The sequence below is a fragment of the Notothenia rossii genome, assembly GCF_949606895.1.
Source record: "Notothenia rossii genome assembly, chromosome: 6".
NCBI lineage: Eukaryota > Metazoa > Chordata > Actinopteri > Perciformes > Nototheniidae > Notothenia > Notothenia rossii.
This window is the reverse complement of record NC_136909.1, coordinates 89196586-89211268: the sequence shown is the minus strand read 5'-3', so window position 1 is coordinate 89211268 and position 14683 is coordinate 89196586. Positions and strand designations below refer to the sequence as shown.

Below are 14683 nucleotides of genomic sequence, written 5' to 3'. Positions count from 1 at the left end.
TGTGTGTGTGTGTGTGTGTGTGTGTGTGTGTGTGTGTGTGTGTGTGTGTGTGTGTGTGTGTGTGTGTGTGTGTGTGTGTGTGTGTGTGTGTGTGACCTGGTGACCCTGTAGTCTTCTGTGTCTGCAGACATGTAGAGTAATAAGAAATATTGAAGAAAGGGAGGTGATTTTGCCTCACATATATCAACCCACCCCGGTCACTGCACCCCTTTTTGGGTGAAAAGCCAACAGATGAAGCCTCCGTCAGTCAGTTAAAGAAATTAAGATAACCATGCATTTCTTTATCTACAAGTACGTCAATCAAGTACGTTTTAAAAAAACTGACATTAAATCTCTATATTTCCCTAACTTACAAAAAACATATGTATCTACACACTGTGCTTATCTCTGACCTGTTACAATCTAATATTGCTTGGTATTTATTGTATAAAAATCCTGATATCTACGAAACCACCTAGCTTCCTTCCAAGCTACCTACTCATAATGATACAATGCTACCTATCTACCTTCCACAGGTAACTTAAAGATCTCCTGCAGAGTCCACTTCTCCATGTGTCTTCTACATCATCATGTGTGTGTCTCTTCTACATCATCATGTGTGTGTCTCTTCTACATCAACATGTGTCCCCTGTTCTTCATGTCTCCTCTACATCAACATGTGTCCCCACTTCTTCATGTCTCTTCTACATCAACATGTGTCCCCTCTTCTTCATGTCTCTTCTACACCAACATGTGTCCCCTCTTCTTCCTGTCTCTTCTACATCAACATGTGTCCCCTCTTCTCCATGTCTCTTCTTCATCAACATGTGTCCCCTCTTCTTCATGTCTCTTCTACATCAACATGTGTCCCCTCTTCTTCATGTCTCTTCTACATCAACATGTGTCCCCTCTTCTTCATGTCTCTTCTTCATCAACATGTGTCCCCTCTTCTTCATGTCTCTTCTACATCAACATGTGTCCCCTCTTCTTCATGTCTCTTCTACATCAACATGTGTCCCCTCTTCTCCGTGTCTCTTCTACATCAACATGTGTCCCCTCTTCTTCACGTCTCTTCTACATCAACATGTGTCCCCTCTTCTCCGTGTCTCTTCTACATCAACATGTGTCCCCTCTTCTCCATGTCTCTTCTACATCAACATGTGTCCCCTCTTCTTCATGTCTCTTCTACATCAACATGTGTCCCCTCTTCTTCATGTCTCTTCTACATCAACATGTGTCCCCTCTTCTTCATGTCTCTTCTACATCAACATGTGTCCCCTCTTCTTCATGTCTCTTCTACATCAACATGTGTCCCCTCTTCTTCATGTCTCTTCTACATCAACATGTGTCCCCTCTTCTTCATGTCTCTTCTACATCAACATGTGTCCCCTCTTCTCCATGTCTCTTCTACATCAACATGTGTCCCCTCTTCTTCATGTCTCTTCTACATCAACATGTGTCCCCTCTTCTTCATGTCTCTTCTTCATCAACATGTGTCCCCTCTTCTTCATGTCTCTTCTACATCAACATGTGTCCCCTCTTCTTCATGTCTCTTCTACATCAACATGTTTCCCCTCTTCTTCATGTCTCTTCTACATCAACATGTGTCCCCTGTTCTTCATGTCTCTTCTACATCAACATGTGTCCCCTCTTCTTCATGTCTCTTCTACATCAACATGTGTCCCCTCTTCTTCATGTCTCTTCTACATCAACATGTGTCCCCTCTTCTTCATGTCTCTTCTACATCAACATGTGTCCCCTCTTCTTCATGTCTCTTCTACATCAACATGTGTCCCCTCTTCTCCATGTCTCTTCTTCATCAACATGTGTCCCCTCTTCTTCATGTCTCTTCTACATCAACATGTGTCCCCTCTTCTTCATGTCTCTTCTACATCAACATGTGTCCCCTCTTCTCCATGTCTCTACTACATCAACATGTGTCCCCTCTTCTTCATGTCTCTTCTACATCAACATGTGTCCCCTCTTCTTCATGTCTCTTCTACATCAACATGTGTCCCCTCTTCTTCATGTCTCTCCTACATCAACATGTGTCCCCTCTTCTTCATGTCTCTCCTACATCAACATGTGTCCCCTCTTCTTCATGTCTCTTCTACATCAACATGTGTCCCCTCTTCTTCATGTCTCTTCTACATCAACATGTGTCCCCTCTTCTTCATGTCTCTTCTACATCAACATGTGTCCCCTCTTCTTCATGTCTCTTCTACATCAACATGTGTCCCCTCTTCTTCATGTCTCTTCTACATCAACATGTGTCCCCTCTTCTTCATGTCTCTTCTACATCAACATGTGTCCCCTCTCCTTCATGTCTCTTCTACATCAACATGTGTCCCCTCTTCTTCATGTCTCTTCTACATCAACATTTGTCCCCTCTTCTCCATGTCTCTTCTACATCAACATGTGTCCCCTCTTCTTCATGTCTCTTCTTCATCAACATGTGTCCCCTCTGTGGAAAGACACTCTGAAAGTTTCAGGAACAAAGATTCTCTCTCTTTTTGATCCATTTCTATAAAAACCGGTCTGAAAATGAGCTGATCAGATTTTGGCCACTTTATGATGTCATAACTATGTTTTGTCTTGTGTAACCATTAGCCAATCAGCAAGCACGGTAACCCCCCCCCCCCCCCATCACCTGAATCTCCTCATAGTGTCACAGTCCTAGGTTTATGTCATGGTTTCAGTGTCTGTCTGGTTATGGGTTTTGTTAGTCTGTTCATTCTGTGTCTGGTCCTCCTCCCTGTCGTTAGTTTCCCTGGTGTGTCTGATTGTGTTCACCTGTTGCCCTTGTGTTTCTCCCTCCCCTGCCCAGCTGTGTCTTGTCCTGTGATTACCCTTCTGTGTATTTAGTCTTCCCCTGTGTTCCAGGTCGGTTCATTGTTCCCCCTCCATGCTATTCCACGGTCTGTGTTCCTTGTGCTGCTCGTTTGTTTTGGATATTTTGGAGACTGCCTTTTTTGCCACAGCTTTTATTATTTAATAAAGCTCGCTTTTCGTTAAATTCTGCATTTGAGTCCTACCTGCTTCACCCAATCGATGCAATGATCTGTTTGATGTCTCAGCCAATCAGAGACAGGGTCTGGTTATATCTGAGACCTGTGATATATTGATAAAAAACAGTATAATAGGGGACCTTTAAATCTGTTTAATAACATTTGATCTCTGAGAGAAAACCTGTTCCTTTACTCCAGATTCACAATCCATCCCTCCACCGCCTCCCGATATTCTTTAGAGTGTATAATGTGATGTACAGTATAGCTGCCTTGTCTCTGAGACACCATCCCTACCTGTTGAAATATTCGTCAGTATCTTATACAGCTCAGAAACACCTGTCGGGGTCTCGGCCTCTCGTGGCTCCCAGGTGCCTCGAATCCTTTCAACTGCACTAAGACTGAAGATGAAAGGAGAGCAGAGAGATGTTGGGAAGAGACAGAAAACACTGAACATCAGATGTATCCTAACAAGAGAGGAGGTATGGTTTATTATTTCATCAACAAGCATGTTTTAAAAGACTCATCAATTAAAGCTTGAATATGTCAGGTCCTGTTTTACCATATTAGTTTATGTTTGAACAAAAATATTCCATATGTTAATTCCAGAGGTGTAAAGTAACTAAGTACATTTACTCAAGTGCTGAACTTCACGAGAATTTTGAGGTCCTTGTACTCGAGTAGCCATTGGAATGAATGGTGAAAAAAAACGTATGGATCGTACAATTTCAGAGGCGTTTTTGTAAAAATACTACGTCCGACGTTGTGGACCAACGTAGTTATTACACATTTTTTTGTGAGACTGGTTTGGTCATGTACAAGATCCTGACTTTTTCTCAATATCTAAAAATTCTCACTTTTTCTCCAAATTCTCACCTTTTCTCAAAATCTAAACATTCCCTACACTGTAAACAGCAATAGTTGGGATACCTTCGTTATCATGTGATATTGGAAGTGTAGATTCAGTATTTCCCCAACAAGGGGGATCACAGTATGAATAGTACAGTATATGAGTAGCACATTATACAGAGGGGGATCACAGTCGATTGGTTTAGCTAAGTCTCTGAAAATGGTCAGACTTCTTATCAATAGTTCTGAAATCATGTTATAATGAAGTAAAAACCCTCAGACTCAGGTTGGTACTAACTAACATCAGCTGTGATCCTGAACAGACTGAACTCTCTGGGCAGCAGGGAGGAAGTCTCTGGAACAGGAGGAGACTCTTCCTCCTACAGAGGAACCAGAGACACTGAGGAATCAGAGCTGAACCAGAACCCAGCATAGAGAGGTTCAGTGAATGTGGTTCTGAAGGTGTGGAGGTGGATCAGTGTGTCAGAGGAGACTCTGTAGAAGGAGAGAGAGCCAGCAGGATGATCCAGATACACTGCTACTCTACCAGAGGAGGAGGAGGAGGAGGAGGAGGAGGAGGAGGAGGAGGAGGAGGAGGAGGAGGAGGAGGAGTGTGTTACTGTGTTATTGTGACAGACAGAGTAACGACCACCAGAGCAGATCAGACTCCAGGACTGATCATTCAATCCAAAACCACATTCCTCTCTGCCTCCTCTCCTCCTGATTCCTCTGTAAGTCACTGATATAGTAACCCTTCCTCTCCACTTGACCTCCCAGTAACAGCGACCAGTCAGAGCTTCTCTACACATCAGCTGAGGCCAGTAATCAAATCTCTCTGGATGATCAGGATATGGCTGCTCCTCCTCCACACATGTCACCTTCCTGTTGTCCTCAGACAGTTTGAGGTTCCTCTGTGCTGTGTTTGTGTCGAGTGAGAGTTCACAGGAATCTGAGGAGAGGAACAGCAGCAGTTATTCATCTATCAGCTGTTCATTTATTGACACTTTGATGATGAAGGTTACATTTGAAGATGGTGGCTACTTTGTTTTCATGAATCAAATTAAACCACACTCACACTTCCTCAGACCGGGTCTCAACCATCGGACTCCACCAGGCTCCATCCTGAAAGAAGGGGGGGATAAACAACAACAACACGTCACATCACATAATCTGAGGCCACTGTGAGGACTGCAGGGTCAGTGAAGTACTGTGAGGCTGTCCATTAATGTTGGTTATTTAGACATTATCCAACCAGGTCAATCACTACTTTCTATCAATAATCTGATAACATTACTGCACTTTTCTAATTTGTCTGGAAACATTCAAGATCCAACAAAATAGAGAAAAACAACATCAAACTTTTCCATGGAATCAAATAGAACTTTATTGATTCAAATTTAGCTTAGAGACAATCTTGTGCAGGTTACAGGTTTACCAATTTATGTAAATAAAAACTTAAGTTTAACATGTTGATGAATCCTGACCTGAGAGTCTCCAGAGCACAGTGAGGACTCTCCAGTCCAGCAGACAGCAGCTTCACTCCTGAACCCTGCAGGTCGTTGTTACTCAGGTCCAGCCCTCTCAGACTAGAGGACTGGGAGCTGAGGACTGAGGACAGAGCTTCACAGCTTCTCTCTGACAGGTTACAGCCACTCAGTCTGAAGAGACAAAAATTTAAATTAAAAGTTCGGCATTTACTCCTTTTTACAAATTCAAAAACAAAATATTAAGACCCGATAATCATAAATACGAGGAATCCTACATTATTTGAACTGATGGCAAACATTTAGCATACATGGTGGATTGAAAGCCAATGTTAAAAATGTGTCAAAAGTAGAAAGGGAGAAGAGTGTGTAGATTTGCACCTGAACACAACAGCAAAGAATAATTTAACGGGTTTAAAAATAGTTCATTTAAGAAATACATCCAAAAAAGGAAGCTCAACATATTGATGAATCCTGACCTGAGAGTCTCCAGAGCACAGTGAGGACTCTCCAGTCCAGCAGACAGCAGCTTCACTCCTGAATCCTGCAGGTCGTTGTTACTCAGGTCCAGATCTCTCAGACTAGAGGACTGGGAGCTGAGGACTGAGGACAGAGCTGCACAGCCTCTCTTTGACAGCTTACAGCCACTCAGCCTGATAAAGAGAAAACAAGCAATATATGAAAATAATGAACTGAATATTGAAGTCATGATATTTGAATGTTTCTGTACTCACAGAGCCTTCCTGGAGGCTTTGACCACTGGCAGCAGCCTCAGAAGAGCCTTCTCTGAAGCAGAGTATTTCTTCAGGTCAAACACGTCCAGATCTTCTCCTGATGACAGTAAGATGAAGACCAGAGCTGACCACTGAGCAGGAGACAGATTATCTGAGGAGAGACTTCCTGAACTCAGGGACTGTTGGATCTGCTCCACTAGAGAACCATCATTCAGTTCATTCAGACAGTGGAACAGGTTGATGCTTCTCTCTGGAGACAGACCCTTATCCATCTTCTTCTTGATGTACTGGACTGTTTTCTTGTTGGTCTTTGAGCTACTTCCTGTTTCTGTCAGCAGACCACGTAGGAGTTTCTGATTGGTCTGCAGTGAAAGACCCAGGAGGAAGCGGAGGAACAAGTCCAGGTGTCCGTTTGGACTCTGTAAGGCCTGGTCCACAGCACTCTGGTAGAGATGTGTGAGTTCAGGTTTGGGTTTAGGTTTGGGTCTGAATACTTTAAGCAGCCTGGAGGTTGTTGGTTCTTCTGACAGCAGGTTGACTCCAGAGGTGATGAAGGTCAGATGGACATGAAGAGCAGCCAGAAACTCCTGAAAGCTCAGATGGACGAAGCAGAACACCTTGTCCCTCTGGTACAGTCCTCTCTCCTCTCTAAAGACCTGTGTGAACACTCCTGAGTACACTGAGGCTGCTCTGATATCGATGCCACACTCTGTCAGGTCGGACTCATAGAAGATCAGGTTGCCTTTCTGCAGCTGCTCAAAAGCCAGTTTCCCCAGAGCCTCCATCATCTTCCTGCTCTCTGGACTCCAGTGTGGATCTGTCTCAGCTCCTCCATCATACTTGATGTTCTTCACTTTGGACTGAACCACCAGGAAGTGGATGTACATCTCAGTCAGGGTCTTGGGCAGTTCTCCTCCCTCTCTGGTTTTCAACACCTCCTCCAGAACTGAAGCAGAGATCCAGCAGAAGACTGGGATGTGGCACATGATGTGGAGGCTTCGTGAGGTCTTGATGTGGGAGATGATGGTGCCGGCCTGCTCCTGATCTCTGAATCTCTTCCTGAAGTACTCCTCCTTCTGTGGGTCAGTGAACCCTCGGACCTCTGTCACCATGTCCACACACTCAGGAGGGATCTGATTGGCTGCTGCAGGTCGTGTGGTTATCCAGAGGCGAGCAGAGGGAAGCAGCTTCCCCCTGATGAGGTTTGTCAGCAGCACATCCACTGAGGTGGACTCTGTGACATCAGTCAGGATCTCAGTGTTGAGGAAGTCCAGAGGAAGTCGACTCTCATCCAGACCGTCAAAGATGAACACAACCGGGAACTGATCAAACCTGCAGATTCCTGCGTCTCTGGTTTCAGAGAAGAAGTGATGAACAAGTTCCACCAAGCTGTACTTGTTCTCTCTCACCACATTCAGCTCTCTGAAGGTGAATGGAAATATGAACTGGATGTCCTGGTTGGCTTTGCCTTCAGCCCAGTCCAGAGTGAACTTCTGTGTTAAGACTGTTTTCCCAATGCCAGCCACGCCCTTTGTCAGCACTGCTCTGATTGGTGCATCTCTTCCAGGTGAGGCTTTAAAGAGGTCTTCTTGTCTGATGGTTGTTTCTGGTCTGTCTGGTTTCCTGGATGCTGTTTCAATCTGTCTGACCTCATGTTCAGCATTGACCTCTGCAGACCCCCCCTCTGTGATGTAGAGCTCTGTGTAGATCTGGTTCAGAAGGGTTGGGTTTCCTGCTTTAGCAATGCCCTCAAACACACACTGGAACCTCTCCTGCAGGTTAGACTTAAGTTCACGCTGACACACTCCAGAACGACTTCCTGAATGAACACACAACAAATCAGATCAATGAGTCAAATACATCCTTAAAGAATGAGGATCTGAATATACTTTGTTCCATCTCTTGAGACTTTAGTCAACATTTATCCAGCTTGTTAAATCTCTATAGAAACCCTCTCACTGCTCTGCAGACGGTCAGCCAGCTCCTCCTGCTCCATGCTCCTCAGGAAGTGCAGTGTGATGTTCAGAAATGCCTCTCTGCTGCTCCTCCTCTGCTCTTCATCCTCACCGTCCAACACCTCCTCATCCTCCCTCTGACTCTCTAAGCATTCTGGGTAATCTGAACTCAGAGCCTCCTGGATCTTCTTCAGCTCGTTCTTCACAAAAGTGATGATGTTGTCCTCCAGCAGCTGGAACAGAATACATGAACAACACAATCAAACTAAAGTCACCAAACATCAGATCCATGTTGGACAGACTGACCATCCACTGATCTACAAAGTGCATCATGGAGTTGACTGTGAGCAGAACAGATGTGAAGTAGCTGTAGTTCATGTACAGACCATAAATGTGGAGTCCAGCTGTGTCTGATGCTGCTGGGCAGACTGACCTCTGGGAACCTCTGAGCTCTGCTGGTCCTCTCTGTGAGGAATCATGAAGAGACAACTCACATTATCTCTGATATGCTTCAGTGGGGCTGGAAATGTGGATCAGGTGCATGTGTGAGCAACAGGAGAAAGGTTAGATCACTGGATTTGTCTGGGCCTCGCACGGAGTACCAACTTTAGCAGCTGTAGAAGTTATTGCCAATTTTTATTTTAAACTAAAACCTCAAAATAACATTTTATAGACACATGAATTGGTACAAAGGTTAAAGGGCAGTGATATCACTCATCCTTGACTATCAGCAACACTAAATACTAAGAAGTGCCACGCACCAAAATGAAAGTAATCAGTGACTGTAATCTTTGATTAAGGTTTAACAATTACATTTAATTTGATCAAGAGCTGTTTGATTGTTCAATAGAGCACCAGGTGAAGAGCAAAACACCACACAGCAATTACACATTTTAGAAATGAGAAGCAAAAACTGCTGCAAATACAGGGAAACATTGACCTCCGACTGACGAGGAGCAATGGGAAACACTCAGGTATGTATTCACACAGAGCTGATCATAAGCTGGAGTAGACGTCCACACAGTTGAGTTTCCCTCCCTTTGGACGCAAGCTGCAGGATTACAAAACTCCAGCTTTACTTAAGAAGGAAAGAAATGTAACTCAGATGAGAAACACTGAAGGTAAACATGACCCTGATTTCTTTATTTAAAGAAACCTTCATCAGAATCAGAAACAGGTTTATTGCCAAGTTGGTGTTTATGGTGCTTAAAGCTTTAAAACCTGATACGCCTTATAAATGATCAAAGCTGCTTTTATTAGAAAGGAATCAGAGAAGTGTCTCACCAAGAAAATTCAACAGAGCCACACTTTCTTAGCTGGGTCAATACAACCTGAAAGCAGAGCAGCAGGTACCATGAAGGGGGTTATCAACTTTCAATCCTCACCTTTGACCAACAGAGTGTCGTCCATCTTTGAAGAGCATAGGTTTTTCCATAGACCAGTCACTCTTCATGGACACACAGCTGGGTTCAGGTTCCTCCAGCCTCCTCCTGAAACATGAGAAACAAACAGTTAGGAATCTGGACCGTCACAATGGTCCTAAATACTATTCATATTAGAATGTGTTTAATAAACAGGGGCCATGCTTATAAATACATGAATCTCAAAGAAGGGATGAGTTATGCCAGATTAAGATCATTTCTATCTGCAGTCCTTAGACAGGTACGCACATAATGGTCATCGAACACTTAAAACATCTCCTAGTCTCCATCACACTAACACTTAGTCAGATCAGAGCTCAGAGCACCATACAACAACATGAGAATACTTTATTATCAGATCAAGTCTGACATGCTTCTGGCATCACAGCAGCTCCTTTAGCAACGTCAACGAGGACAAACATCAAGACAAGAAACAAGGAACCAGATATTTACCATAACAACACAGTCACTGAAGACACCATGTTCATCTGACCTGGGATTTCACTCATTACATAATCATGGTTGGGTCAGAGATAACGTGGTTGGCCAGCCTCTAAAGGTTGTGATGGTAGGATGATTCAGAGAGGCTCTCAAATGTTGACCTACGACCTTTGAGCAGATTCTCTGATAGACTGGTGGAGCAGTTTTGATTTTAAAGAGGTGGACCTGTACCGTGTAGTATTACAGTACTGCAAAATACTCTAAAATCACAGATGTAAAAAATAAAACTTTATCTACTCTCTACTCTATTATTTGTTTTGTCTTTTTCAGATTCTATGTGGTCTTTCTAGAACAGAAGGGTCTGTCAGGACACCCACGTATTTATAAGAAAGTTCCTGCGTGATTTTCTCAGTAAGTGTTACAACAGGGACAGATATATTTACCCTGTTTCATCAGAATACTTGAGAATATATTGATTTGGTGAGCCTGTCCGAACTCTAGTCCGGAGCTGTTTGATTGGATCTCAGCAGGTTTGGTTATCTCCTGCCACCTTTTTCTTTTTCAGTATTCACTATTTTACTGATCTGCAGTAGAACACCAATATATGAGCCACAAAGACAGAGAAGACGGCACATACAAGAGGGTACTGTGGTGAATGAAGTCATGTATTTATTTGACTACCCAATGCTCTCTCATTGCCTCCCATTTATTCCTAATGTGATACCTGCTCATTCTACAGCATTTAGGTCTGAAACTCTACCATAATGATGGAAAACCACTTTAGTTTGTGGACAAATTGAACTGTATTTATTGTTTAAACAGTGCTTTAAATATTTTACCTGCTATGGTATTGAAGGCTTCTTTTATTGAGCCTCTCTGACACGTTACACTCTGGCTTCAGGCTGAACACACCTTGGTAGTCCCTCCCTCAGCTTCAATAAGAGGTCTCTGTTCTTCAGTAACAACAAGTTTTCTACTGCTGCTGATATAATGAAGTCACATGGCGTCCACTTACTCTGTCTCTGAAGGGCGGCCTTTCAAATATATTGGTTCATCTCTAGACCGGTCACTCTTTATGGACACACAGCTGGGTCCAGGTCCAGGTCCAGGTCCAGGTCCAGGTCCAGATCCAGGTCCAGGTCCAGGTCCAGGTCCATGCTGCTGCTCTGGGCTTCAACACAACACACACACAGAGTGTGAATAATGCCTGCTGAGCTCTGGAGAAGAGGACAGTCAGAGGTCTTCATCTCACCTCTGAGCTTTGGTGAGGCGTTCAGGGTCCCCACTCAGAGCGGGTTCAGTGTCCTCACAGGGATTCATAGCAGAGCTCACACCTTCACACACACACAACCACCTACTGGAGAACCACACATTATCTCATCAGGACACAGAGCTCTCACACCTCCAAACTAAAACACTCATGAGACAGTTTCCATGTTGTTGGCTCTGTGAGCTGCAGCGTCTTAAAGACCCTCTCAATGCTCTGTGGTCTTCAGGACGGTTTGAAGACTTCAGGAATATCCTTCATGTGGATTATTCTTGGCCTTTCTGTGCAGATCACTTCTATTGGACGGATTCTGAAGAGCTCAGCAAGCCTTAAAATCTTCCTCTGTTTCAGAGGTTCATACATTTTAAACAGCCAACAGGAAACTGTGTTTGGAGTTCAGAGCAGAAGATTTGGAGGGTAAAAAATAAAGATGAAGAAAATAAATGTATTGATTTTTTTTTTTTAAACGAACGATAAATTGATGTTCTGTATTATTTTAGGTCCTTTAATAAAGGAGAACACTAGTAGTTTGTGATTGGACAGAGAATAATCTGCTTATTGTCCTGAGTCAGCGGTGAGGACCAATCAGAGCAGAGGAAGCTCCACCAGATGGAGCTGATGCAGGATTTCACTGCTGCACCTTGACTCAGGTGTTGTACTTCAGTTCAGCTTTTAGGTACTTTAGTTCACTTCATTACCTGCTACTTTATTCTTCTACCATTCTACATCTTAGAAGCAAGTATTCTACTTTTTCTGCAGTACATTTAAGCATAGCAGTGGGAACATGTTTCAAATGGGGGGTGCTGTGGGGATGACACCAGGGCCGGTTTTGACCAATTTGCTGCCCTATTGGCAAGATTTTAGCTGGCAATGAAAAACCTCTACAAAAGACACTACAAACAGAGAAACATATTGACATGGTGGACAGCTTATATAAAAAGGCTTCAAATGTATACTATTTAGTATTGCATGAACATTGAACATGTTTTAACTGGGGGGTGGACTTCACATCCTCTAGGGGGGTCCGGGGGTGCCCCCCCGGGAAGATTGTTTTTAACATTTTAAAGTAAAATGCTTCAATCTGGTGCACTTTGAGCGCCCAATTACTAGAGACTGATCTAGGGGATACAACTCTAAACACCCATATGAAAAAGATCGGTTTGCATTTTAATAATCAAATAAGTATGTGAACATAACCGATAACCTACCATAGCCAATAACAAATAAATGTAGGCTAACTTATTTTATTTTTGTGGTTCATTTATATCTCATCAGTTAACATTTATTTATTTATGCATATTTTTAAATCTCTCCAGTTTTAAACGATATTTTTGGTTTACTGTCTTATAGTATACATTGGAATGATTTCAAACCTGTTTTTATTTATCCTAATAATTATAAAGGAGTGCCTTGGAAATATGTTTTTACATAAATTGTGATCAAAACGTTTGAGACCCACTGAGATAATTTAGACTAAAGTGAACTATCTAAACACTCAGAGTCCTTTGCCTCACTGAGCCTCTCAGTCTGACAGGACAGAACTCTCCCTCCACATTATTGTAGAAAGAGCTTCTTATATCCGTTAGCAGAAGCTAACAACATTCCCCGCCGGTACAGGTGCACCCCCTCTCTCTATCTATCTCTCTCTCACGCTGGCCGTGAGCTGCGGGCGCCTGATAAGCCAACATCCCCCACTTTCATCACTTAAAGCGCCCATCGTACGGGGCAAATGGAAAATGTAACCGGGGTGAAAAGGGTGTTATCTTTACTTAATTATGAATGTTGTTACGTCAAGGCTGAAAATTCATTTTATTTTATTTTATTTATTATATTTGTATTTAATCTTGTGGAAGTGCAGATCCCCTGTCCTCCACCAGGGGGTGCTGCAGCACCCTCAGCACCCCTACTTCCCACGGCCCTGCATTTAAGTGATAACTTACGTTAAGAACATGTTGTGTAAACGTTTCAGATCTAGATTAATAACACTAAATATAATCACCAAATTGTCCTGCCTTAACTATATATTAAAATATGATTCCTTGGTGAAAATCACGAGGCACAATGTACTGTATATGACCTTTATTTAAAAAAGAAAAAGCTCCTCCTTTACCAGCTGTTACATTAAAGTGAACAGACGGATTCATTAATTATTATTATTAAATAATGTGAAATATATTATTATGAACTGGTGCAGAATGAGTAGTTTTGCACTTTAAGTATATTTTGATGTTTAAACTTGTACTTTAGTGAAGTGTTGAATAGAGGACCTGAAACAGATTATTATCACTCTGTGGTTTCACTAATGTTTCTGAAACTAAAGATCTGAGTCCTTCGTCCTCCTCTGTGAAAAACCAGAAACCAGCTGCAGTTCCTCAGAGTGACCACTGGAGGTACTCCTCCTCCTCCTCCCCCTCCTCCTCCCCCTCCTCCTCCTCCTCCTCCTCCTCCTCCTCCTCCTCCTCCTCCAACACCTTTAGCTTTTATTTTTGGCCCATATTTGAGCTTCCCGACTGAATTGAACACACCTTTTCTTTTCGTTTGTTGACGTGTTTGGACTTGAGTTATTTTTTTTTACAGTGAAGACTAAGAAACAAAATGGCTTCCGTCCTGCTCAGCTGGTGTTTAACACAGAACACCTGAAGAGAAGACTACAACAGAGAAAGAGTCCCTCACAGTTTCATCAGAAACTAAACCTTAATGTGCTCTGTGAAAACAGAAAACTTAGAAATAAGTTAAAAGACTGTCAGCAAAAGTAGTGAAACAGTTCCCGTTGAATGACAGTTTATAGAATATATTCTAATGTCATCAGATACAGATATTGCCTGTAAGTACATGTTGTAACTTTACAGTCTAGTACAAGTACAGTTCTTCATTATCAGGACACATGTAACAAGGTGAGAATACTGCATTAAGACGTTTGAGTTTCACTGTTTAGACTTTAGATCAGAGTTCCTGAGGGGGGGCCAAGAGGGCGTGTTGATCGACCAATGAAACGCAGCCAGAGTCTCTCAGGTGTTTCAGGAGCAAAGGCCCAGGTGAGCTCTCTGATGGCTGCTGGGTCCTAGTGCCCTACCGTTGCCTCCCCCTCCACATCAGTAGCCCTCCTGACAGACTGACCCCCATCAGCCTGAACTCCTCTTCCTCCTCACAGGGAACTCTTTAAACTAACCTGCACTCTCTCTCTGCTCGCACAGCTCGGAGGCCATCTTGTTTCCCAGCTTTAAACAATCACACGTTCATCAACAAAAGCGTTTCTGCGACCACAACAATCAACAACATCAACCAATCACAGCTCCACTTACTGAACTGTTAGCCGTGAGATTCATCAGTAGCAGCCTCGTCTGAGCTTCATCAACTTCAGCGTCCGTCAGACGAAGTGAAGTGAAGGCGCTTCCTATCCTGTGTGTGTGCGTGTGTGTGTGTGTGTGTGTGTGTGTGTGTGTGTGTGTGTGTGTGTGTGTGTGTGTGTGTGTGTGTGTGTCCTCACCTCACTTTTTACAGTTAGCAGTCAGACTGGTTAGACTGAGTCTCAGTCTGTGCTGCGTTCA

At 43.2% G+C, this 14683-nt stretch overlaps 1 pseudogene across 1 annotated transcript in view; it reads right to left on the bottom strand.

Annotated features, from left to right (window-relative positions):
- The window catches only part of LOC307044695, a 37898-nt pseudogene extending 26710 nt beyond the window's left edge, over nt 1–11188 (bottom strand). The window contains exons 1-7 of the transcript XR_013810689.1: nt 11121–11188; nt 9392–9496; nt 8393–8471; nt 8011–8239; nt 6052–7870; nt 5797–5970; nt 5318–5491 (exon numbers count right to left, since the gene is read on the bottom strand). The product of XR_013810689.1 is annotated as an uncharacterized misc_RNA (transcript). The remainder of the gene's footprint in view (nt 1–5317; nt 5492–5796; nt 5971–6051; nt 7871–8010; nt 8240–8392; nt 8472–9391; nt 9497–11120) is intronic.
- Between the last annotated feature and the right edge of the window lie 3495 nt (nt 11189–14683).